The following is a 24,775-nucleotide window of genomic DNA, read 5'->3' as shown; positions in this document are numbered from 1 at the left end:
TGTAGATGTTTTTCTTACAGTTACATGAAACATGAGTTAAAAAAAAAAAAAGACATCATAGAGGCATTCTGATTCTTCCTTCAAAACTTGATTCTACCTTGAGGGTCTGTTTCCTGGGGTCAAGCTGGTGGTCAAGGAGGAAACAGATGGCACCTTACAAATATGCATCTCAAAAAAATCTAATGAAAAGATTTTTTTTTTTTTTTTTACAGAGGTATGGGCATGCGTAAAATACAAGGGATGGTGAGGCAGTCAGGTTGTTACAATAGTGAGGAGTTGTTACCATTCATGGACTTGAATGCTCAAGAGGAGGAAATAGTGTTGCCAAACCTGGGAAGAGATTAAACTATCAGGCTCTCTGATAGGGGCTGCCTAGTCTGTTGGTGACCACACCAAGACAAGGAGGGAACGGGAATGTTAATACCCCGACCTCTCTCTTCTCTCACCATCTGATTTCCTGATATGCTGCTTTCCATTGATCAAAAATAGATGGTAACAGAGCAAGGATGATGCAGAGACTATCATTATAGGCAACTCATCTTTCCTCCATTTACAGGTAAGATGAAATGGAGACTTTGTCCACCTGAAATATTTTCCTAAGGCAAAGTCTCCCATTATATATGTGGAACATATTTTAGGCACACTTTCAAATTACAAAACCTGATATATTTTCACCAAAGCCTATTAAAAAGTCTTTAGTAAAAAATTTGCAATATTTATAGATTAACATAATCTTGAAGAACAATATAGAATAGATAGGAGAAAGTAAATATATATTCTAAAGTTCTAGGAAAAAATCTATTTTAAAGTGAGATTTGATCAGGTTACAACTCTGAATTAAACAATCTGACTACAACTTCGACTTTTTTACTTTTACTTCCTTAAGGAAAAAAGCTTAGAAGAATATTTGCATTTAAGTGATTACTTGAAAATAATGTTTTGACAAGCATAAAGGAACATAAAACAACTTGAAAGGCTTTTGTATTGCACTTAAAAAATGCTCCCATGTTTAAGGGAGTTAAGATACACCAGTTGGGAGAAAACATGTTTTGAATTTGATTCATGTTTGAAAAACACTTCAAGGTCACCCTCTGTAATCCAACAAAACCACTTGTAACAATAGTAATTATAATAGCTTATTGCAAGTACCTTTTTTAAGTCTCTCATCTAAATATAGATCTGTGCTGTTTTCCTTAACTTTGACTGACAGATACATTTTGATGAGGTGGAAAGAAAGAGATTTGGAAAAGATTAAAGAGAAAATGTAGATCTAGGGTAGCCAAGGGTCACAGACCGATGATGAGAGTATATTTCCATTTTGTTCTTCCACTTTATAAATGTAAAAATTACATCTATTAACAAAGTAATGTCTATTAAAATAATAGATCATTGCTTCTCAGCCTTTTGGCTAAGATCAAGTGTATTAAAGGGATAGATCAATTGGGAAACCCAAAATTACATTTTGTTTTATGATTCAATATTTTAATATTTGTGAGGTTACTTAAAATAGTAGTATTGTCCTACCCAGTCATAAAATAAAAACACTGAGCATTAAAAAATGGATAGTATTAGAAACTCTGGAAAAATCTCTTCTAATTTTCTCCCCTTCTTTAAAATAACTAAACCTTTAAATTTCCAAAGCAATTTAAAATTTTCACATATTCCAATTGCCTAGTTACCACTTCTAACATTGTACCCAAAGCCAGTCCTTTGTGTTTTATTATATTTACAAACATTTTCACATATTATCTTACCAGAGATATATTTTACAACTTTTAATGGAAATTTTGGTTGAGAAAGGATAACAAAAGCAAAACTAAAGTTTAAAAATATTTTTCTTAAAGTACACTTTATGTACAATAAATGCACATATCTTAAGTGTTGTACAATAAATGCACATATCTTAAATGTATAGTTTGATGAAATTTGACAAATATATACACACATATAACCCACATTGACATTAAGATAGAACATATTTCACATTACTCCAGAAATCTCTTTTGTGCTCCCTTGCCAGTCAACGTCAACTGCCCACCCCATCACTAGAGATAATTGCTGTTCTGATTTCTATTATAAATTAATTTCACCAAATTTAGAACTTCAAATTAATAGAATCATATAGTAAACTCTTTTACGTCTTTTGTTCACAGTATAATGTATGAAATTCCCCTATATTCTTGCATATATAAATAGTACATAGTGCATATGGTACAAAACAGAGCTTTAAAATTTTTAGATTTTTATTGATATCTTTTAGAGATAATGACTAAACATTTACTAGCATTTTACCAAATATATGCTTTCTTTCTTAGGGTAGACACCAAGGAGTGGAATTCCTGAGTCATATATTCCAGTTTATAAGTTGCTAGTTTTTCAAAGTGGTCGTACCATTTTGCACTTTCTCCAACAATGTATGAAAGTTATAATTGTTCCACATCATTGCCAGCATTTGGTGGTGTCATTCTAGCAGGTGCTTAAGTGATACCTCACTGTGGTTTTATTTGTATCTCACCAATGACTATTATTACATTGAGTACTTTTTTTGTGCATATGGGTCAGCACATACCTTTTGGCAACTATCTATTCAAGTCCTTTACTCATTAATTTTATTAGATGCTTTGTATCATTAAGTTATATATATATTCTGGATACAAATCATTATTGGGTTTAAGTCTTGTGAATACTTTCTTATTTTTTTATATTCTAGCACTTTCTTCGTTTCATTTAATTCTTTTTTTAAAAAATTTTATTCCAGTATAGTTAACATACAGTGTTACATTAGTTTTGGGTGTACAACATAGTGATATAGCAATTCTATACATTACACAGTGTTCATCATTATAAGTGTACTGTTAATCCCCTTCACTTATATCCCCCATTTCCCTACCAACCTCCTCTCCTAACCATCAGTTTATTCTCTATAGTTAAGAGCCTGTTTTTTTTTTTTAGTTTTTTTTGTTGTTGTTTGTTTTGTTTCTTAAATTCCACATGTGAGTAAAATCATATGGCATTTGTCTTTCTCTGACTTATTTCACTCAACATTATACTCTCTAGATCAATCCATGTTGCTGCAAATGGCAAGATTTCATTTATTTTTATGACCAAGTGATATTCCATATCTATATCTATATATATCTCACAGCTTCTTTATCCATTCATCTGTTTTTTAAAAGATTATTTATTTATTTATTTATTTATTAGAGACATAGAGAGAGAGAGACAGAGACACAGGCAGAGGGAGAAGCAGGCTCCTTGCAGGGAGCCCAATGCAGGACTCGATCTCGGATCCTGGGATCATGCCCTGAGCCAAGGCAGACGCTCAACCGCTGAGCCACCCAGGCATCCCTATCCATTCATCTATTGATGGACATATGGACTGCTTCCATAGTTTGGCTATTATAAATAATGCTGCACTGAATACAGGAATACACATATCTTTTCAAATTAGTGTTTTCATATTCTTTGGGTAAATACCCAGTAGTGGAATTACTAGATAATATGATAATTCTATTTTTAATTTTTGGAGGAAACTTCATATTGTTTTCCAAAGTGACTGCACCATTTTGCATTCTACCAATACTACATAAAAATTCCTTTTTCTCCACATCTTCATCAAAACTTGTTTTTTTGAGTTTTTGATTATCAGCCATTCTGACTGGTGATGAGGTGATATCTTGTTGTGGTTTTGATTTGCATTTCCCTGATGGTGAGCATCTTTTCATGTCTATCGGCCATCCGTCTGTCTTTTTTGGTGAAATGTTTGTTCATGTCTTCTGCCATTTTTATTTTATTTTATTTTATTTTATTTTAAAGATATATTTATTTGAGAGAGAGGGAAAAAGAAAGAGAGAACATACGTGGTGAGGGGCAGAAGGAGAGAGACTGAGAATCCCAGGGAGATTCCATGCTGAGCAGGCAGCCCAATGCAGAGCTTCATCTTACAACCTTGAGCTTAAGACCTGAGCTGAAAGAGTAAAATAAGAGTAAAACGCTTTATCAAGAGTAAAACACTTTACTGATTGAGTCACCCAGCTGCCCCTGCTCATTTTTAAATTGGAATATTTGTGTTCTTTTGTGTTGAGTTCTGTAAGTTCTTTATATATTTAAGATACTTTATCAGATATGTCACTTGCAAATATCTCCTCCCATTAAGTAGGTTGTCTTCTTGTTTTGTTGATTTTTTTTCCTTTGCTGTGCAAAAGCCTTTTATTTTGACTTGGTCCCAATTTATTTTTGCTTTTGTTTCCCTTGCCTCAGCAGACATATCTAGAAAAATGTTCCTATGGCTGATGTCAGAGAAATTGCTGCCTAAGCTCTTTTATGGAATTTTGAGTTTCAGGTCTCGCATTTAGGCTCTTAATCCATTTTGAGTTTATTTTTGTGTGTGGTGTGGTATAAGAAAGTGGTCCAGGTTCATTCTTTTGCATGTAGGTGACCAGTTTTCTCAACACCATTTGTTAAAGAGACTTTTTTCCCATTGCATTTTCTCTCTTCCTTTATTGAAGATTAATTGACCACATAATTGTAGGTTTATTTCTGGGCTCTCTATTCAGTTCTATTGATCTATGTGTCTGTTTTTGTGCCTGTATCATACTGTTTTGATTTCTACTGGTTTGTATTATATCTTGAAATCTGGAATTGTAGTACCTTCCGGTTTTGTTCTTCTTTTTCAAGATCACTTTGGCTACTTGGTATCTTTTGCAGTTCCATACAAATGTTAGGGTTATTTGTTCTCATCAGTGAAAAATGCTGTTGGTATTTTGATAGAGATCGCATTAAATCTGTAGAGTGCTTTCGACAGCATGGACATTTTAACAATATTAGTTCTTCCAATCCATGAGCATGAAATATCGTTCCATTTCTTTGTGTCATCTTCAATTTCTTTCACCAATGTTTTATAGTTTTCAAAGTACAGGTCTTTCACTTCCTTGGTTAAGTATATTCCTAGGCATTTTATTCTCCTTGATGCAATTGTAAATGGGATTGTTTTCTTAATTTTGTTTTCTGCTGCTTCATTATTAGTGTATAGAAATGAAAGGGATTTCTGTATATTGATTTTGTATTCTGCAACATTATTGAATTTATTTGTCAGTTCTAGCAATTTTTTGGTGGAATCTTTCAGGTTTTCTATATATAGTATCATGTCATCTGCAAATAGTGATAGTTTTACTTGTTATTTACCAATGTGGGTGCCTTTTAGTTCTTTTTTCCTGTCTGATTTGTTGTGGCCTGGGGTTCCAGTATTATGTTGAATAAAAGTGGTGAGAGTGGACATTCTTCCCTTGTTCTTGATCTTACAGGAAAAGCTCTCAGGTTTACACCATTGAGTATAATATTAGCTGTTGGTTTTTCATATATAGACTTTATTATGTTGAGGTATATTCCCTCTAAACCCACTCTGTTGTGGGTTATCATGAATGGATGTTGTACATTGTCAAATGCTTCTTCTTCACCTGTTGAAATGGTTTTTATTCCTTTTCTTATGGATGTGATGTATCACATTGATTTGCAAAGATTGAACTACCCTTGCATTTCAGTAATAAATCCCACTTGATCATGATGAATGTTTTTTTTTTAATGTATTGTTGGATTTGGTTTGCTAATATTTTGTTGAGGATTTTTCATGTTCAACAGAGATACTCACCCACAGTTCTTTTTTTTTTTTTTTTTTTTTGGTAGTATGTTTATCTGGTTTTGGTATCAGGGTGATGCTGGCCCTATAGAATGGATTTGGAAGCTTTCATTTCTCTTCTATTTTTTTGAATTGTTTGAAAAAAATAGGTATTAACTCTTTAAGTGGTAAAATTCATCTGTGAAGCTGTCTGGTCTGAGACTTGTTTGTTGGGAGTTTTTGATTACTCAATTTTTTGGCTGGTAATTGGTCTGTTCAAATTTTTTAGTTCTTGATTCAGTTTTGGGAAGTTGCATATTTCTAGTTTATCCATTTCATCTAGGTTGTCCAATTTATTGGCCTATAATTTTCATAATATTCTCTTATAATTCTTTGTACTTCTGTGGTATTGATTGTTATTTCTCCTCTTTTGTTTCTGATTTTGTTTATTTGAGTCCATCCTCTCTCTCTCTCTCTTTTTTTTTGATGAATGTGACAAAAAGTTTATCAATTTTGTTGATCTTTTCAAAGACTCAGCTCCTGATTTCATTAATATGTTTCATTGGGGGTTTTTGTTTTGTTTTTGTTTGTTTCTATTTCATTTACTTCTGTTCTAATCATTATGATTTCCTTCTTTCTACTGGTTTTGGGTTTTGTTTGTTCTTCTTTTGCTAGCTCCCTTAGGTATAAGTTTAGGTTGTTTGAAAATTTTCTGGCTTCTTGAGATAGGCCTGTATTGTTATAAACTTCCCTTAGAAAAGTTTTGTGGTATCCCCCAAATTTTGGGCCATTGTGGTTTTGCTTTCATTTGTCTCCATGTATTTCTTTATTTCCTCTTTGAATTCTTGATTGACCCATTCATTCATTGCTTAATAATATGATATTTAATCTCCATGTTTTTGTGTTCTTTCTAGATTTTTTTTTCTTTTGATTGATTTTTAGTTTCATAGCATTGTGATTGGATAAGATGCATGGTATGACTTCCATCCTTTTTAATTTGTTGAGACTGGTTTTGTGGGCTAATATATGATTTATTCTGGAGAATATTCCATATACACTTGAGAAAAATCTGTATTCCACTGTTTCAAGATGGAATGTTCTGAATATATCTGTTAGATACATCTGGTCCAATGTGTCATTTAAAGCCATTGTTTCCTTGCTGATTTTCTGTTTAGATCATCTATCCAGTGATGTATGTGGGTGTGAAAGTCCCCTACTATTATTGTATTACTATTGATTACTTCCTTTACGTTTGTTAGTAGCTGTTTTATATATTTGGGAGTTCCCATTTTACAGTTGTTATATCTTCTTGTTGGATTCTTCCCTTTATGATTAGATAGTGTCCTTCTTTGTCTCTTGTTACAATCTTTGTTTTAAAGTCTATTCTGTTCAATATAACTATTGCTACTACACCTTTTTTTTTTCACTTCAATTTGCATGATAAATGCTTTCCATTCCTTCACTTTCAATGTGCATTTATCTTTAGGTTTGAGAATGAGTCTCTTGCAGGCAGCATATAGATGGGTCTTGTCCCCCCCCCCCCTTTTTTCAAACAGCCTTGAGGACGCCTGGGTGGCTCAGTGATTGAGTGTCTGCTTTTGGCTCCTGTCCTAATCCCAGGGGTCTTGGGATGGAGTCCCACATCAGGCTCCCAGCGTGGAACCTGCTTCTCCTTCTGCCTGTATCTCTGCCTCTCTCTGTGTGTCTCTTATGAATAAATAAATAAAATCTTAAAACAAAACAAAACAAAAAACAGCCCTGAGATCAAGATCTGAGTGAGATCAAGAGTTGGATGCTTAAGGGACTAAGCTATGCAAGTGCCCCAAGGATCTGATTTTTTTTATCCATCACCCTTTGTCTTTTGATTGGAGTATTTAGTTTGTTTACATTCAAAGTAATTACCGACAAATATGTACATATTGCTTTTCTGTTACTTGTTTTTGGTTGTTTTGTTCTTCTCTTGCTCTCTCATCTAAGGCTATCTTTTGATAAGTGAATCTTGAAATTAAGTAATAAAAGCCCTTAATTTTATTCTTCTATTACAAGATGTTTTGAACTATACTATATTATTTGTATTTTCATATATAATTTAGAATCATCTGGAACTTTTGGAGTGCATTGAGTCAATAGGTTAATTTGGGGACATTTGACACTAGCAGCATGCATCTGCTTGACATCTGTATTTTGTAATCCATCAACATAGATTATCTCCCTGATTTTTAAAAATTTTAATTCTTCTTAGCAGGATTTCATAATTTTTAGCCAAGAAGTTTTCTTTTTTACAAAGTTCTTTTTAAGAAGTTTTAAATATTACTTTTATTTCTACTATTTTTAAGTGAAAAAAAGACCCCAATTAAAAAAAATAATTTTCTTAATAAATGAAGCGAAAATATAAAGATTATTTTTCTTTAGTATTCTTTTAATTAATCATTTCAGTAGCATGTAGACTTGCCAAATCAACCATATAATTCTTTCTTCATTCTTGTTATCAATATATTATCTGAAAACTAAGGTAATAGAAAATATTCAGTTGTTGAATAAATAAAATAATGAATGAAAATGATTTGAATATATATACTATATTATATATATTGAATATATATATGTTCCTATAAATAATTTATAAAGAAAATACAAGATTCCAAGGAATAGATTAAAGACTTAAATGTAAGACCTGAAGTCACTTGTCTTTAATCCATTCCAAGTTCAATTTTGTGAGTGGTGTGAGATAGGGGTCCAGTTTCTTTTTCTTTTTGTTTGTTTGTTTTGTGGATATATAGTTTCCCAACACTATTGAAGAAGCTATCCTTCCTCCGTTGTGTGTTCTTGGTGACTTTGTTGAAAATTAGTATACTGTATATGTGTGGGTTTATTCCTGGGCTGTCTATTCTATTTCACTGATTTGTGTGTTTGTTTTTATGCTAATACCATGCTGTTTTTATTACTATAGCTTTGTAATATAATTTGAACTCAGGAAGCATGAATATCTTTAGTTTTGTTCTTTCTGAAAGAGATTGCTTTGGCTATTAGGGGTCTTTTGTGGTTTCATACAAATTTTAGAATTATTTGTTCTATTTCTGTGAAAATTCCATTAGAATTTGATAGGGATTGCACTGAATCTGTAGGTTTTTTTTTTTTTGTAGGTTTCTTTAAGTAGTATTGATACTTAACAATATCAATTCTTCTAATCCATAAGCACAGAATATCTTTCCATTTATTTGTGTCTTCCTCAATTTTGTCATCAGTTTCTTATACTTTTCAATGTTTAGATATTGTATCTCCTTGATTAAATTTATTCCCAAGTATTTTATTCTTTATGATGCTATTGCAAATGGTATACTTTGTCTGATATTAATACAGTTATTCCAGCCTTCTTATAATTATTGTGTCATGGTATATAGTTTTTCTATACTTTCATTTTTAGCTTACCCATATCTATGTATCTTGAAAACAACATATACTTGGATCTTCTTCTCTTTTAATTGGTTGTCTTGTACTTTTACACTTAACATAATTATTGATTTGGTTAGGTTTCAGTCTACTATTGGTTTTCCATTTTTCCCATCTATTCTTTTTCTTATTCTATCTTTTCATGTCTCCTTTTAAATTAAGTATTTTTCAGTATTACATAATAACTCCTCTTTTGGCTTATTATCTCATTGTTCTATTTTTTTAGTGATTCCTTTTAGTGGTCACAATATACATCTTTAACCTATCATAGTATATACCTTGAATTAATAGTATAACATTTCACATATAATATAAAAACCATATATAAATATACTTCCATTTACTTTGTGCTATTCCTTTGTGCTATTCATCATGTGTCTTCTACATATTATAAATTCCACAACAAACTGTTACTTTTTCTTCAAATAGTTAACTGCTTTTTAAAGAAATTAAGTAGAAAAATACTGACTGTTCTTTATTCACTTATATTTGAGTTTTCCCCTTTAACCTGAATAAGTTCACTTAACATTTCTTGTAGCAAAAGAAGATCTTTCAGATATCTAAAAGATATTTTGGGGTTTAAGTTTTGAAGAAAATTTTGCTTGATTTTAATTCCAAATTCACAGTTTATTTCCTAGCATTTTAAAATTGTCATTCCACACCAGAAGTCATAGGTGCATTATCTGAAGCATTTCTTTGTTTATAGCCCAGCCACCAGTATTAAGTCAATATAGTGAAAACGAAGAGGTTGGCATTTTAAAGATGGCTCTAAAGTGGATGGAAGCAGTGTGAAGGAACCTTTGTGTAACTTTTGGCAGGAATCAGCATTAGCAAGACCTCAACTAACTGGGCACTGGCTGGCTGGCTGGCTAGTAGTGAGCTAGAAGGGACGTCTCTATTGTTAAGTAAACATAAAGTGGTTTTCTCTTCCCTAGGTGGTAGGACTGTGCATAGCAGTAGCCACAGTTTTGGAAAGATGAAGCTAGAGCAAAGAAAAAAGATCTCTTTGGTTCTAGAAAATTTCCTGAAAAAGAGGAAGGCTTATCAGACCCTCAAAGCCATTCAAACAAAGCAGGCACTTTTAAACAAGAAGGAGCCAAAGAAAGGAAAAGAACTCAAGTTTCAGCAACTGTAAATGTTCCTAAGTGATTCCTGGAAGCAACAACACGACAGGGCCCAACTCAGACAACTAGAAAGAAGTGAAACCTCATGGCTAGGAAGTGCCAGATAAACATTTCTTGGTCTTTACTGTATACACCCAAAGTATTAATGGGATGAGTTTACTAGTGCAGAGGACCACTGCAAGGTTAGCCTAAAGATTTTTCAGTGGTGTCTTTGTCAAAGTTACTCTCCAGACCATAAAAATACTGTGTATATTGGAACCTTATATTATCTGAGGATTTCCAAATCTGAAGTCTGTCTGGGAACTCATCTTGAAACATGGACAAGGCAAAATCAAGAACAAAATCATCCTTTTGACAGACAACACAGTAATTGAGAAGCACCTAGAGAAGTATGGTGTTATGTGCTGGAAGACCTCATTCATGAAATTGCCTTTCTGGGGAAGAATTTCCAGGCAATTTCTGAGTTCTTAATGCCTTTCCATCTCTCATGCTACCAAGAAGAGAGTGAGCCTTCTCAAAGAGGTGGGCTTACTTGGCTATGGAGATGAATGCACCAATCAACTCATTTGGCTGCTGAACTAAACTGAGAACTCTGAAAGCACAGTGCAGTGGAGGCATGTGTTTTGTTTTTTGGAATTGTTATCCAGTATCTTCAGAAAAGATTATTTTCTGCTATATCTTCAACAACTAGATAGAAGGGTCAGGAAAAATATGATGATGTTTCTGGTAGGCACTTCTCATTACAGCCCAGTTCCAATGAAAAGTTCCAGTGTGTTTTCCATATTGTCTGCCACTACCGCCTCTGAAATCAGCAGAAGACTCATGCTATGGAGGACGGAGTCCTGCTATGTCATATCTTCTATCCTGGGGTTTAGTGTTGGTGAATGAATACTCAAGCATGAATACAAGACAGTAGAGGACCAAGACCAGGGACATACTTGAACCTGGGGGTTCTTTGGGTCTTGTTTTGGAAGGAACTTGAAATACAATTGCAAAGAAGAGCACAAAATAGTGTTCAGTTGTCTCTGCTATAAGTCTATTGTTCTAACTTTTTTCAGTGATGGCTTTATGGGTTCTCAGGCTTGGCTGGCTCCTAAGTGTATCTGGTGGCTTCCTTATCCTAGCCCATAGTTGGATCAGTTCCTTTTTCTAGCTCAGGATTTTAACCTATTCTTTGGTCTATGGGAAGGGAAGGATCCTTTTCCCAGGAAAAAGCATACACTCAAATTTTTACTTGGAAGTTATATGTTTATAGACTCTTTTTTTTTTTAAGATTTATTTATGATAGACAGAGAGAGAGAGACAGGAGGAGGGAGAAGCAGGCTCCATGCAGGGACCCCGACGTGGGACTCGATCCCAGGACTCCAGGATGGCGCCCTGGGCCAAAGGCAGGCGCCAAACCACCGAGCCACTCAGGGATCCCCTGTTTATAGACTCTTCTTAGGAACCTATGCATCTTATGTGAGGAAGCCCTGCACTATCAGGAGTGGTCCCCTGAGTCCTGACCTTGTTAGTCTCCTGTGGTTCTAAGTCTGTGGAAGACCAAAGTTTACCAAGATAGTTCTTTCCTTGGAGTCAATTGAGTGTTTCCTATTAGGAACACAGTGTTTGATTCCCAATTCCCCTAATCATCTAACTAAGGAAAATACCCACCATGCATTCCTGCTGGGTTTTAAGATGGGATTTTCTTGGTTTGGCATGGATGAAGTTAGTACTATTAGGTCTTTTAGGCCCCAAATAGGTTTAATTGGACTCTCCTTGCATAGCCTAGACTCCAAAAGTATTGCCCTCTACCCTTCTGATAATGATATACTAGACTAACACTAGAGTTCCTGGGAACATTAGACCTAAAAAGGGGATGTGATCCTGCCTGTGTTATCATCAGGTGGATGATGATACATGGGCCTTCTTAGGTGGGCCTTCCTCTGCTCCTGTCACTTTGTTGCCTCAACTGCCATCTGAGTAGCTGGTCAGGGTATGCCAGGCATAAAAGACTTGAAAATATACTTAACCATTGTGTCCCTTGGTCCCGTAAGCTTTGCTGCACTTTTGGCTCATGTGGCCCTCAAACGAAGCCTCGAGGTTGAGTTAGAAGTATAACAATGCTTTAAAATGTACCAGCTTATGGGGTAATTAAGTTGGTTGGCTCAAGAGTTAATTTGCCAGGAATAGATGTTAGAGCTTATTCCTATACTTTAAAACACTGTGAAATCTCTTTAAAATGATGTACAGAAAAAGAGCAGCTGTAAATGTGAAAGCCTAGAGTTTCTATCCCAGATCTGTTTCATACTAAATACAAGAATAATGTTTCCATTCTTGCCCACAAAATGGGGCTAATATAGTCCAGCATGTGTGCCTCACTCATATAATTGTTCAAGGGTTTTAAGCAAAATAATAGTTTTAAACTTAGAATTCTATGTAAATAAATAAGAGGTTATGAAATTTTAAAAAACTGTCATTCCATTGTTTTTTGATTTACATTTTTCTGATGAGAATCCAGTGGATGTTCCATTGTTCCTTTCCTGTATGTAGTATGTCTTTTTCTTATGTATGTTTTGAGATTTTTATTTTTAATTTGGTTTAAAGCAATTATACCCAGATGTGGTTTTCTTTGTGTTTATCTTGCTGTGGTTCATTCCTCCATCATGACCAGAATGAGAGCTGAGATTTTCAAAACCAAGTTTTTAAATGTCCATTTCTTGCTGAGGAGATGAATATAAATATCCTTGGGGATATTAGTTATTTGGTAATAAACAATGTTGTCTGAAGATTGTTTTTCATTAAATTTGGAGACTTCTTTGACTAATACTCTTATAACATTTTTTCCCCTGCCAAAATTTTTCTTCTCCTGTTTGAATTTTTATTCCACATATGTTAGATGTGGGACTTTACAATACTCAACTAGTCACTTGAAGTTCTGATCATTTTTTTTTGCCAGTCTTTTTTTCTTTCACTGTTTCAGTTTGTATAGTTCCTATTTACCTATCTTACAGAGCTTTTCTTTTGCAGTACACAAACTACTTTTGAAGTCTAATTATGCTAATTTTTAAAATTCCAGATATTTTTTAGTTCTACAATTTTCATTTACTTTCCTCCTCTGTTTCCTTTTATTTGCTGAGTTTCCTCTACCTGTTCACTCATTTATTCATCTTTGTTCTTAGATTTTTTTAAAGATTTATTTATTTATTTATTTATTTATTTATTTATTTATGATAGACACAGAGAGAGAGAGAGAGAGAGAGAGAGAGAGAGAGAGGCAGAGACACAGGCAGAGGGAGAAGCAGGCTCCATGCAGGGAGCCTGACGTGAGACTCGATCCCGGGACTCCAGGATCGCGCCCTGGGCCAAAGGCAGGCGCCAAACCGCTGAGCCACCCAGGGATCCCCTGTTCTTAGTTTTTTGATCATATTTATTATAGCTGCCCAAAGTCTTTGTCTACTAATTCCAATATGTCTATCATCCCTTGAGTCTTTTTCTGTTTTCACCCTCCTCCTATTTTGGTCATATTTTTCTGAGTTTTCAACTGCCTAGACATTTTTATGCTGGAAATGGAGTACTATTGTCTAAAGTCTGAATTTATCTTTTTTTTTTTAATTTGTCTTCTTATAAAGAATGTTGGGCTTTATTCTGACAGAGAATTAATTTACTGGTAGTTCCACATGTTTCTCCTAAGGCTTGGTTTTAAATTTTGTTAGAATGGGTCCAGAGTATCCCTTATGCTTGGGCTGTAGTAGTCCTCCTCCTAAATCATGACTTTTCTGGTCATGAGAGAAGTGGGCTATCTTTCAGCACTATGTATTCTCTGGTACTTACACTCAGCTCACATTCCTGAAGTAGCTGCTCCTTACTAGGCTTCTCCCATTTGACTATATGCATGCACAGGTACTAAGTCAAAGATTCACAAGGACACCTATGTAGATTAATGGGGCTCCCTTTCTGCTAAGCTCTCTTATTTCTGATATCAAAATCGGGTTCCTCCAGTAGTCCCAAACCTCACACTCTGTTTCACATGGACAGCTATTTCATATTGCTGCTGTCTGTTCAGGCTCCGTTACCCCCGGCCAATTATAGGTAGAGCCAGAAGTTAAGATGTTAAAACTCAGTTCATTTCTTGCTCACTAAATAATTGGATATTCCCCAAGACAGTTATTTGGTGACTGGACAATATCCTCCATCACAAAAATACATGTTTATTGAGCAGTTTCTTATGCCAGGACTTATACTACATGCTTTACATGTATTTTCTCACTTAATTTGCAAATAAATCAATTAAGAATGGATATTCCTATTAATACCATTTTAGAAATGAAGAAAATAAAATTTAGAGTGTAACAAAGTCTTGCCCAAGAATCTGATGATTGGTTGAGCCAGAAATTGAACTCCGGATTGTAACTCCAGAGCAAACTTAAAAACCATGCTAGTTTGATTGTTTTGTACTTAAACAAACTGCTTATATAACTAAAGCTATTTCTTCCAGTGATAATTATTTTCCATAACAGAAAATACAGCAATCTGTATGGGCTCACTACAAAAGCCTGGTGGATGTATGTAATGGTTCTAAAGTCATCTTTATTATATCCTCAAATACCCAAGAATGGGGAAACTGAAAGTCTTGCATTAGATTTTTTTCTAAAGGGAAAATAAATTGATTTCCTTAAACTGGAATAGGAAGGAAGGAAAATAAATGTAATTTGCTATTTGTCAAATAAAAGTAGAGATATATTTTAAAAATTAATACTTGATTTTTTAGAGTAGTTTTAGGTTCACAGCAAAATTTGAAGATAAAATATACAGAGTTCTCACATACTCCCTCCTCATATACAGGAAGCCTCCCCAATCATCAACATCCTACACCATTGTGGTAAATTTGTTATAGTCAATGTGCCAAAATCCACACATCATTATCACCCAAAGTCCATAGTTTACATTTGTGTTCACTCTTTGTGCTGTATATCCTATGAGTTTTGAAAGAATATGTAACAACATATACCTACCATTACCATATCATAATTTTCTATTTTAGTGAAACAAGTAAGTGGCTCTATATACTTAACTTCATACAAGGCTCACTTATACCTTACATTGAAAGCACTGTGGGAGCTCAATTATGGAGCAAAACAGGAAAAGTGACTGTAGTCTTTGACAAAAACTATCAGAAAGTAAAGAAACTGTGAAAACATCCGCTTAGTATTGAACAGATTGTCAGTGACTATTGTTATTACTATGTACTCACTTCCAGTAACCTTTTTCCTTAGTAGAAAGAAGCAAACCAGCACAAAATAGGCTTTCTTCACTGCTAGGCCCCATGCCTTCTTGTTTTGTCTTATTTCATGCACCTTCTTTCAAGACTTACCTTTTTATTGTTTTCTATCTCAACACATGCCATCACCACTAACCTCAAATCCCCATGTTGAAATACCAGAATTACATTTTTTTTCTCCCTCTTTTTTGTCTTCTGCACATACTTTAGTGCTCAAGTCTTGTGAGCTCTGTCTTCATTCCAGCCCTGTTCTCCTTCTCATATTATCTTAATTCAGGCCACTAAGTCTCTCACTACAATAACAGCCAATTAACAATTTTCCCTACCAGCAATCTTGCCCCTTTTCTGTTCCTTTTTTCAGACTAGTGTTAGTAAGAATTTAGGTCAGTTTATTTGACCAGGACATGAAAATCAGTGGTCTACAAGACAGAATTTTATTTCTATTTCACATAAATTCCTAGCTTGTATGAGACTTCCATTCTGCAAAGTTGCTAGAGGTCTGGAGTCCTTCTGTCCTGTGGCTCTATAACTCCTCTGATTATTTTCCCCACCATCTTTCTACCTTGCTCTGACTCAAATTTATGGAAAGGAAAGACTACACAAGACATAAGCCATAAGCAGAACACATTACCCTACTCAAATTTATGGAAAGGAAAGAGTACACAAGACATAAGCCATAAGCAGAACAAATTATCCTACTCAAATCCCAGAATTTATTCAGATGCCCATACAGGGCCACAGTGTGGGCTGGGAAATGGACTTTTTATTCTGAGTGCCCATGGACCTAGCCATACTCAGGAGTTCTATAATTGTAAGGGAAAGAAAAGAAGAGATATTAGATTCAATTAGTAGTCTCTGCCATAAATCTGTTGCCAATTACTGGACATAATTTTGGCCTACAGACTCAGTAAAATATCATATTTTACTTTTCATTTAAATTAGCTGCAAAGCCTCCATCTGGTTGGGCTTGTGGAAAATTCAACCTTACTCATTCTTAGCATTCACTTCTCTTGGATTTGTACCAAGCATTTAGGATCTTGTCTTACGTAATACCAAAGCTTGACAAGGTCCCTCTGACTGTCAGTCATCAGATCATGCTGGTTCCTGCTGACACTGCCATCCCAGCCTGCAGGGATCCTTCAATCTGATACTCTGCTGCCCTGCTCCTTGCTTTACTGGCATGCAGTATCCAGTGAAGCTGGAGATTCAAACCCAGGACTCAACATCCCAAGTGCAACATATGTTCATTTATTCTGTACTGCTCTCAAATCATCAGTCTCATTCTAATTCTCCAAACTGGTAGAAAAACTTTTTAGCCTGGGAAACCTAACAACCTACCTACTACCAATGAATCAATCATCTATCTTCATGTCTCGTTTTCCAAGAGGCGCCTTTCCCAAACTCTATTCTCTCAGTAGATTTAAGATTTTGAAAACAATAGCCATGGAGGCATGCCCCACACTTTCCTCAAGGCAAGGAAGATGCCTTGATCTACATAAATAGGGGAAGAAATAAAGAGGAAAATATGGGTGAAAACATAAATTAATAACTAAGAGAAAAATCCCACTAGAGTTACTTTCCTAAAATTAACTTGGGTCACATCCTTTTGACTAATTATAATTCTCCACTGTCTCCCCATGCCATCTCTCTAACCCATGACATTCCAGCAAACACCTCAGTCCCCCTTCACTCAATGCCATTACTCCTTAACAGGGGGACATACCTCTTGCAAGTTGGATTCAACCAATGCATTTACTTACCTTATGCTAAGACTGAACTTCTCTATTTTATCTTGACATATTTTTGTGCCTTTAATACTTTCAATTCCTTCAGCTTGGTATCTTCTAAACAACTTCTAACTTTTCATCATGAAAATTCCTGTTTGCTCTTCAAGACTAGATAGAATGCTGAGATACAGTATTTCCCAGGAAGCTTCCCCTACAATCTCAGGTGTCTTGGTGTACTTTTATTTAAGATACCTAACCTCTACAATGTGCTCATATACAACAGAAAGCTCTCAGTAACTGAGACCCACCCTCCCTTCCCATTTCAGACACCCACCATCCTTTGGTTTAAGCTTCATTTAAAATACATATATTTATACCTATCACTACTTTATATATAAATGGACTAAATGCTCTAATCAAAAGACATAGGGTGGCTGAATCAATAAAAAACAAAACCTATCTATACACTGCCTACAAGAGATCACTTCAGATTTAAAGACACATGGAGACTGAAAGTGAAAGGATGGAAAAGATATTCCATGCAAATGGAAATGAAAACTGGAGTAACAATACTCATATCAGACAAAACAGACTTTACAACAGACTGTAACAAAAAATACAGAAGGGCAGCACATAATGATAAAGGGGTTAATCCAAGAAGAGTATATAACATTCATAGATATTTATGTACCCAACATAGGAGCACCTAAATATGTAAGCAAATATTAACAGACATAAGAGAAAAGATGTCAGTGATAGTTGCACTTCTATACACTAATGAACTGTCAAAAAGAGAAATTAAGAAACAATTATTTACAATTGCCAAGATCTGAAAGCAACTTAAAAGTGTCCATAGAGAGATGAATGGATAAAGAGGATGTGGTACATATATATAATGGAGTCCTACCCAGCCATGAGGAAGAATGAAATCTTGCCATTTGCAACAATATGGATAAGACCTCAAGGATATTATGCAAAGTAAGATAAGTCAGACAGAAAAAGACAAAAACTGTATGATTTCACTTATATGTGGAATCTAAAAAACACAGAAAACAAAAACAGAAACAGATTCATAGATATAGGAAGCAAACTGTTGGTTACCAGAATGAGGTGGGGTTTGAGTGGCAGGCAAAATCCATGAAGGGGATCAACATATAAAAACTTCTAGTTATAAAATAAGTAAGTCATGGGGATGTAATGTACAACATGGGGAATATAGCTAATAAGATTGTAATAACTTTGTGTGGTGACAGATGGTAGGTAGAATAATTGTGGGACTCACTTCATAATGTATAACTATCAAATCACTATGAGACAAATAGGGCATTGTATGTCAACTATACTTCAATTAAAACAATTTTGAAGAGAGAAAAAAAAGAATACACATTGTTAAATGTCTGCTTCGTGCACCAGATATGATTCTCTCCAGGACAAAATGATACCTTAGTTTCTGTTCATAGATTATGCTTGCTTAGCAATATACTTGCACATGAAAGGTGCTCAAAGATGCTGTGTTAAACTCCTAGGGTTTCCACAACAAGTAACTACAAATGAGGTACAACAATAGAAATTATTTTTCACAGTTCTAAAGGCTAGAAGTCTAAAATCAATCCATTCCTTCTGAAGGCTCTAGTAGAGAATCCTTGTTTGCCTCTTTTAGCTTCTGATGGTTCGTTGAGTTCCTTGGCTTGTGTTTAAGTAACTCCTATCTCTGCTTCCAAGTTCATATAGCCTTCTCCTCTTCTCTCTTTGTCTTCTCTTCTATGTCTTAAAAAGACACCTGTCATTGGATTTAGGGCCCAGTCAGACAATCCAAGATGATCAGTAAAGACCTTTTCCCAAATAAGGTCACAATCGTAGGTTCTGGGTTGATATATATTTTGTGGGGGCTACAATTCCAATTAGCAAAAATGTATTTAAAATGAATGAGTAAATGAGTGCAAGAGAAAAAAGAACTCTGTGAACAGATGTGTTCGCATGCACAAAAGATGATAAGAAATGTTTTGTTTTTATATCTTTGTTACCTTGTATTTGTAAGTTCACTTTGTAGATAATACATCATGCTTGCTGCTTTTCTGCATGTTGACAGAATTCTGTTATGTTAAATAACACAGCAGTTCAAAACTTAAAGTTGTTAAATGAAAAGACACAATTAAGAAATCTATATAATCTATGTAACTATACTACTTTCTTTTAATGACATAAATTTTTGAAAAAAAATTATGCTTTAAAATTTATTTTATGTATGAAACTACAAAAGAGCTCAAATAACTAAGCAATCCTGAGGAAGAAGAACAAAGATGGAGGCATCACAACTCCATATTTCAAGATATACTCCAAAGCCATAGGAATCAAAATACTATGGTACCGGCACAGCAGATCAATAGACACACAGATCAATAGAACAGACTAGAAAGCCCAGAAAGAAATCCACAATTATATGGTCAATTAATCTATGACAAAAGAGGCAAGAATATACAAAAGGGAAAAGATAGTCTTTCTAATAAACATTGCTGGGAAAACTAGAGAGCTACATGCAAAAGGATAAAAATTGGACCACTTCCTAATACCATACACAAAAATAAACTCAAAATAAATTGAGAACCTAAATGTGAGACCTGAAACTATACAACTATTAGAAGAAAACATAGGCAGTAATTTCTTTGACATCAGCCATAGCAGCATTTTTCTACATATGTCTTCTAAAGCATGGGAAACAAAAGCAAAAATAAACCATTGCAATCACATCAAAGTAAAAATCTTCTGCACAGCAAAAGAAGCCATCAACAAAACAAAAAGGTAACATACTGAATGGGAGAACATATTTGCTTGCAGTTATATTCTGATGAGGGATTAATATCCAAAGTATATAATGAACTTAATGCAACAGCAAAAACAGAAACAGTCCAATTAAAAAATGAAGACTTGAATAGACATTTTTCTAAGAAGACCTACAGATGGCCAACAGCCATATGAAAGGATGCTCAAATTCACTAAACATCAGGGAAATGCAAATCAAAACCACAATGAGATACCACCCCACACTTGTTAGGATGCCTAGAATCAAAAAGTCAAGAAATAACAAATGTTGGTGAGGATGTGGAGAATAAGAAACTCTTGTGCACTGCTGAGGGGAATGTAAATTGGTACAGTCACTGTGGAAAAAGTATGGATGCTCCTCAAAAAATTAAAATACCATATAATCCAATAATTCTACTACTGGGTATTTATACAAAGAAAATGAAAACACTAATTTGAAAAATACATGCATCCCCATGTTTATTGAAGCTTTATTTATTTACAATAGCCAAGATATGGAAGCAATCCAAGTGTCCACTGATAGGTGACTGGACAAAGGAGATGGTATATAAATATATATATAATATTCGTATACACACAGGAATATTATGCAGTCATAAAAAGGATGAGATCTTGTCATTTGTGACAATATGAGTGGATCTAGAAGGGTATTATGCTAAGTGAAATAAGTCAGTGAGAAAGAAAAATACTGCATGATTTTACTCATTTGTGAAATCTGAAAAAACGAATGAACAAACAAAAAACAGAATCAGACCCACAAACACAGAGAACAAACTGATGGACACCAGAGGACAGATAGGCAAAATGGGTAGATGAGAGTGGGAGATAAAGGCATCTGAGTCATAGGAATAAAAGGTAGAGCATGTGGAATGCAGTCAATGATATTACAATAGTGTTGTATGATGACAGAGCGTAGCTATACTTGCGAGCACAACATAATGTACAGAGATGTTGAATCACTATGTTCTACACCTGAAACTAATATAACATTGTGTGTGGACTATACTTAAAAAATATTGAAAAAATAAAACTCTATTTCATACGTGGCCCTCTTTCTCTCTCCTCAAGTAACACATAAATTGAGAGGCTACCACACAAATAGAACAGGGGTTTTCAAATAGGCATTTCTACATATAGTTACCTTGCTCTCAGTTCCTCAAAATAAAGTCTGCTTTAAAAAACAGGGCTTATAAGACTGACAGCTATTTCTTCTTGTGGAGAGTTATATTTGTATATTTTCACAAACAGAACAGGTTGGGAAGTTACAGACCTAGAGAAATATAATAAAAAGATCCAGATTCATTTTCTGTTGGGTTTTAATATAGTAATTTTCTCTTTCCACTTTCAATGACTGAAAGATTTAATTTGGGTAATGCCACAGCAATGTGGTTTCAAGAAGAAAAAAATGTTAAAATATCTACTTCCCAGTTCCTCACTTAAGAATAATTTGCTATAATATATATTGAAATATCTTAAGAAGTTTCCTTCCTTCTGCTGGCATTTGTGTCCATTCTTATTTAAATAAATAAATAAATAAATAAATAAATAAATAAATAAATAAAACATTGAAATTTAAATATAGTTCTCAAATAGGACTCTAAGCAAAATACAATTGTTCCTTTGACGTATTTCAAAACAGCACCACCAAATTTTGTTACGAGAATTATAAAAAATGTAAAATGAATCAGACCCACAATATTTATTTTGTGCATCAATATTTATTTTTCAATATAATTTTCTCCTGAGAATGAATACTGAAGTTTTTCTGAGAAGCTCATGGATCTTTATAGACAGCAAATTGTCAACATGGGACACCTAACTTTAAGCCTTTACTCTGGGAGACATGGGCAGTAGGGGTGTTAAAATGCTACAGTCAGTTCCCAAGATGGCAACAGAGTGGGGCAAGAAGGTATGCATAATCAATGTATAATCACCATAGGTATACTCCCCTCTGTGTAGTTCTATGCAGAACTGATGGGCCCCAAATCACATACTCCTAAAAGTCATGCATACTCCCTTTATGTAATAGCTCCTCTCCTCTTTTCTTCAAGTCTGTCCTCATTCTTCCATTAAACCCAAGAATCACAACCAGTCTGGCTGCCACTTCTTCCCTTAGTGCTCAAGAGAAGCACACTAATTGATCACAATACTTTTTATTGATAAGCCTAGATTTGGTCTTAAGCACAAGGTTTTAGGCAATCATTTGCCCTTTCAGAAATGTGCAAGAGAAGAAAATGTTGCCATCCTTGCCATAATTCATAAGATGGGATCTGTCTAACCTGCCCAGCTCTTGCCATATCCCTTCCCCAGGGAGGCTGCATCTTGCATCCTGTATCTCCTTGCTACCAATAAGAGTCTTTCTAAGAATCACAGTCTGGCTTTAAGTAAGGCCCACTGCTTGAAATTCCCTTACCCTTACTTATATTGCCAGGCTGGAGTCCTTAGGAATATAGGCTTGCCTGGATCAGAATTTAGACTATCACACCTTTTAACTACTGTATCCTGGATTCCATTGTCAGAAAAGCTTCACATCTGTGTGCCTTTGTGCTGTCCCTTGTCACCCTGCCCTGACTTCTGATTCCCAGTGACCAGAACTCCTGAGACCCAGACACATATTGTTTCAAGAATATTCCTGCTAAGAAAACCCAAATATCAGTCCCAGTTGTTTTATTTACTCTATGCATTTTTGTTAGAATTAAATGCAGCAATTCTTATGAGGCAATTAGCCTGGCTCCCGTACAGAGCACACAATCAATAAACATTAGCTGCTATAAATTCTGTTATCATCATAAGCATCATCACTTCTATTAAGGTTTCCATCCCAATTCCAGGAGAAGTTCTTCTGAAGCAATTAGGAATAGGCTTCAAGTCTCAGGGACCTTCTGGCCACAAACAGGCTTAGTAACAAACATACCTAACAAGTAAAGATGGTCCCTGACTTAAGATGGTTTATATTAGAATTTGTTGACTTTATGATAATACAAAAGTGATATGCATTCACTAGAAACCATACTTTGAATTTTGATCTTTTTGTGGATTAGTGATATGTGGTATAATACTGTCTTATGATGGGAGCAGCAACAGTGAGTCACACCACCCCATCAGCCACATGATCACGAGGGTAAACACTGATATACTTTCAACTATTCTGTATCCACACAAGCTTTCTGTTTTTCACTTTCAGTACAGCAGTCAATACATTACATGAGATATTCAACATATTTTAAAATAGGCTTTGTGTTAGATGCTTTCACCCGACTGCAAGCTAACGTGAGTATGTTTATGATAGGCTAGGCTAAGTTATGATGCTCAGTATGTTAGGTATGTTAGATGCATCTTTGATCTACCATATTTTTTTAAAGATTTATTTATGAGGTGGAACGAACAGGATGGAGGGGGAGAGGGAGATAGAGAAAATCAGAGAATCTCAAGCAGACTCCCTGCTAAATTGCTAAATGCAGAGCCCAACATGGGGCTCAATCTCACAACCATGGGATCACAACCTGAGCTGAAATCAAGGTCAGATGTTTAACCAACTGCACTACCTAGGCGCCACTGACCTACTGTATTTTCTACTTGCAATGGGTTTATTGGAACATAACCCTGTTGCAAGTTGAGGAAGAATTGTATAGTTTTCAGTAAATATGTGCTTTTAACACCAAATTATATTTTTTATAAAATAAAATAATGCTCTAGGCCATTATCATTTATGTAAAATGAATTCTGTGAAGTCATGTGACTTTTTCTTTCCATGAATTAACATAGTATGCTAGACACAGAAAATTCCATCCTTTGAGATGGAATTGCTTTACTAAGTTTAAAATTTGTCTTACATACTGGATAGTTTGTATGACCATAATATTCATAATATATCCTAAGATATTTTGCTAAGAAACTCATTATAAAAAGAAAATTTTTTGTTGTTTGGGATCTATTATGCTTGTCAGCTGACTTTAGATAACAATTTTCTAACCAAACATAAGACCAAATCAAACCCTTTATTATAACTCTTTGACCAGCACCATAGATGTACATGCTCCTCCTCCAAAATAGGTATAACTGTGCCAGTGAAACAACAAATGGGCATTGTCCTGAGGAGCTTAGGCTAAAAGATACACAGAGTTCAATCCCAGATGAACAGAATAAAGACCTGCTTGGTGTTCTCTGGGGTCTGAAAATAGATTGTCTAATGAAGACATTAGGAGAAGTTTTGCTGCATGTGTTTGGGTGTGCAAGTAGGTGTGCATAGTCATGTCTGTCTTCCAATTGATTTGAGAAAACAAGTACAGAAGCACAATAATAAGCCAGAAAAATTAGCATTTCTGAAAAAAGATAGAGGTCACACTATTTGAGGCAAGAATTAGTGTCCTTTACATAGAATAAATATGGCCCATAAAGTTAAGACAGTATAAATTATTAAATTATATTTAGGAGAGAAGTGAAGAGCTCAACCTTCCAGAATCCTAGAAATTTAGAGCTAGTAGGAAATACGGGAAAGTTACAAAGAGATACCTCTGAAGATGAACTGGTTATCTGTATTATGACTATTAGGGGGTTTAACCTGTTTGTTATGTTCATCTATATTGTCTTCATATTACTTTGTTTGAAATAAGAAATTTAACTTATAAATGTCTTTTCTCTGAGCTCATATTACATGTAGCAGTAGGAAATATATATACTAAATATATATAAATTATAACATTTATATATAATCTTTATATAGATATATGTTTTAAAGAAAAAAAGGAGAGAAACTTGGAACTTATCTAGACCAGTAGTC

The 24,775-nt window shown here is 34.6% G+C and overlaps 2 pseudogenes; both read left to right on the top strand.

The window, feature by feature from the left end:
• Window positions 1–1,388: 1,388 nt before the first annotated feature.
• On the top strand, window positions 1,389–1,529 carry LOC119867237 (annotated as a pseudogene).
• Window positions 1,530–10,040: 8,511 nt separating this feature from the next.
• Window positions 10,041–10,770, top strand: LOC100683633 (annotated as a pseudogene).
• Window positions 10,771–24,775: the final 14,005 nt, after the last annotated feature.

This window comes from Canis lupus, chromosome 32 (genome assembly GCF_011100685.1).
Source record: "Canis lupus familiaris isolate Mischka breed German Shepherd chromosome 32, alternate assembly UU_Cfam_GSD_1.0, whole genome shotgun sequence".
Lineage (NCBI taxonomy): Eukaryota > Metazoa > Chordata > Mammalia > Carnivora > Canidae > Canis > Canis lupus.
This window is presented reverse-complemented; position numbering and strand designations above follow the sequence as displayed.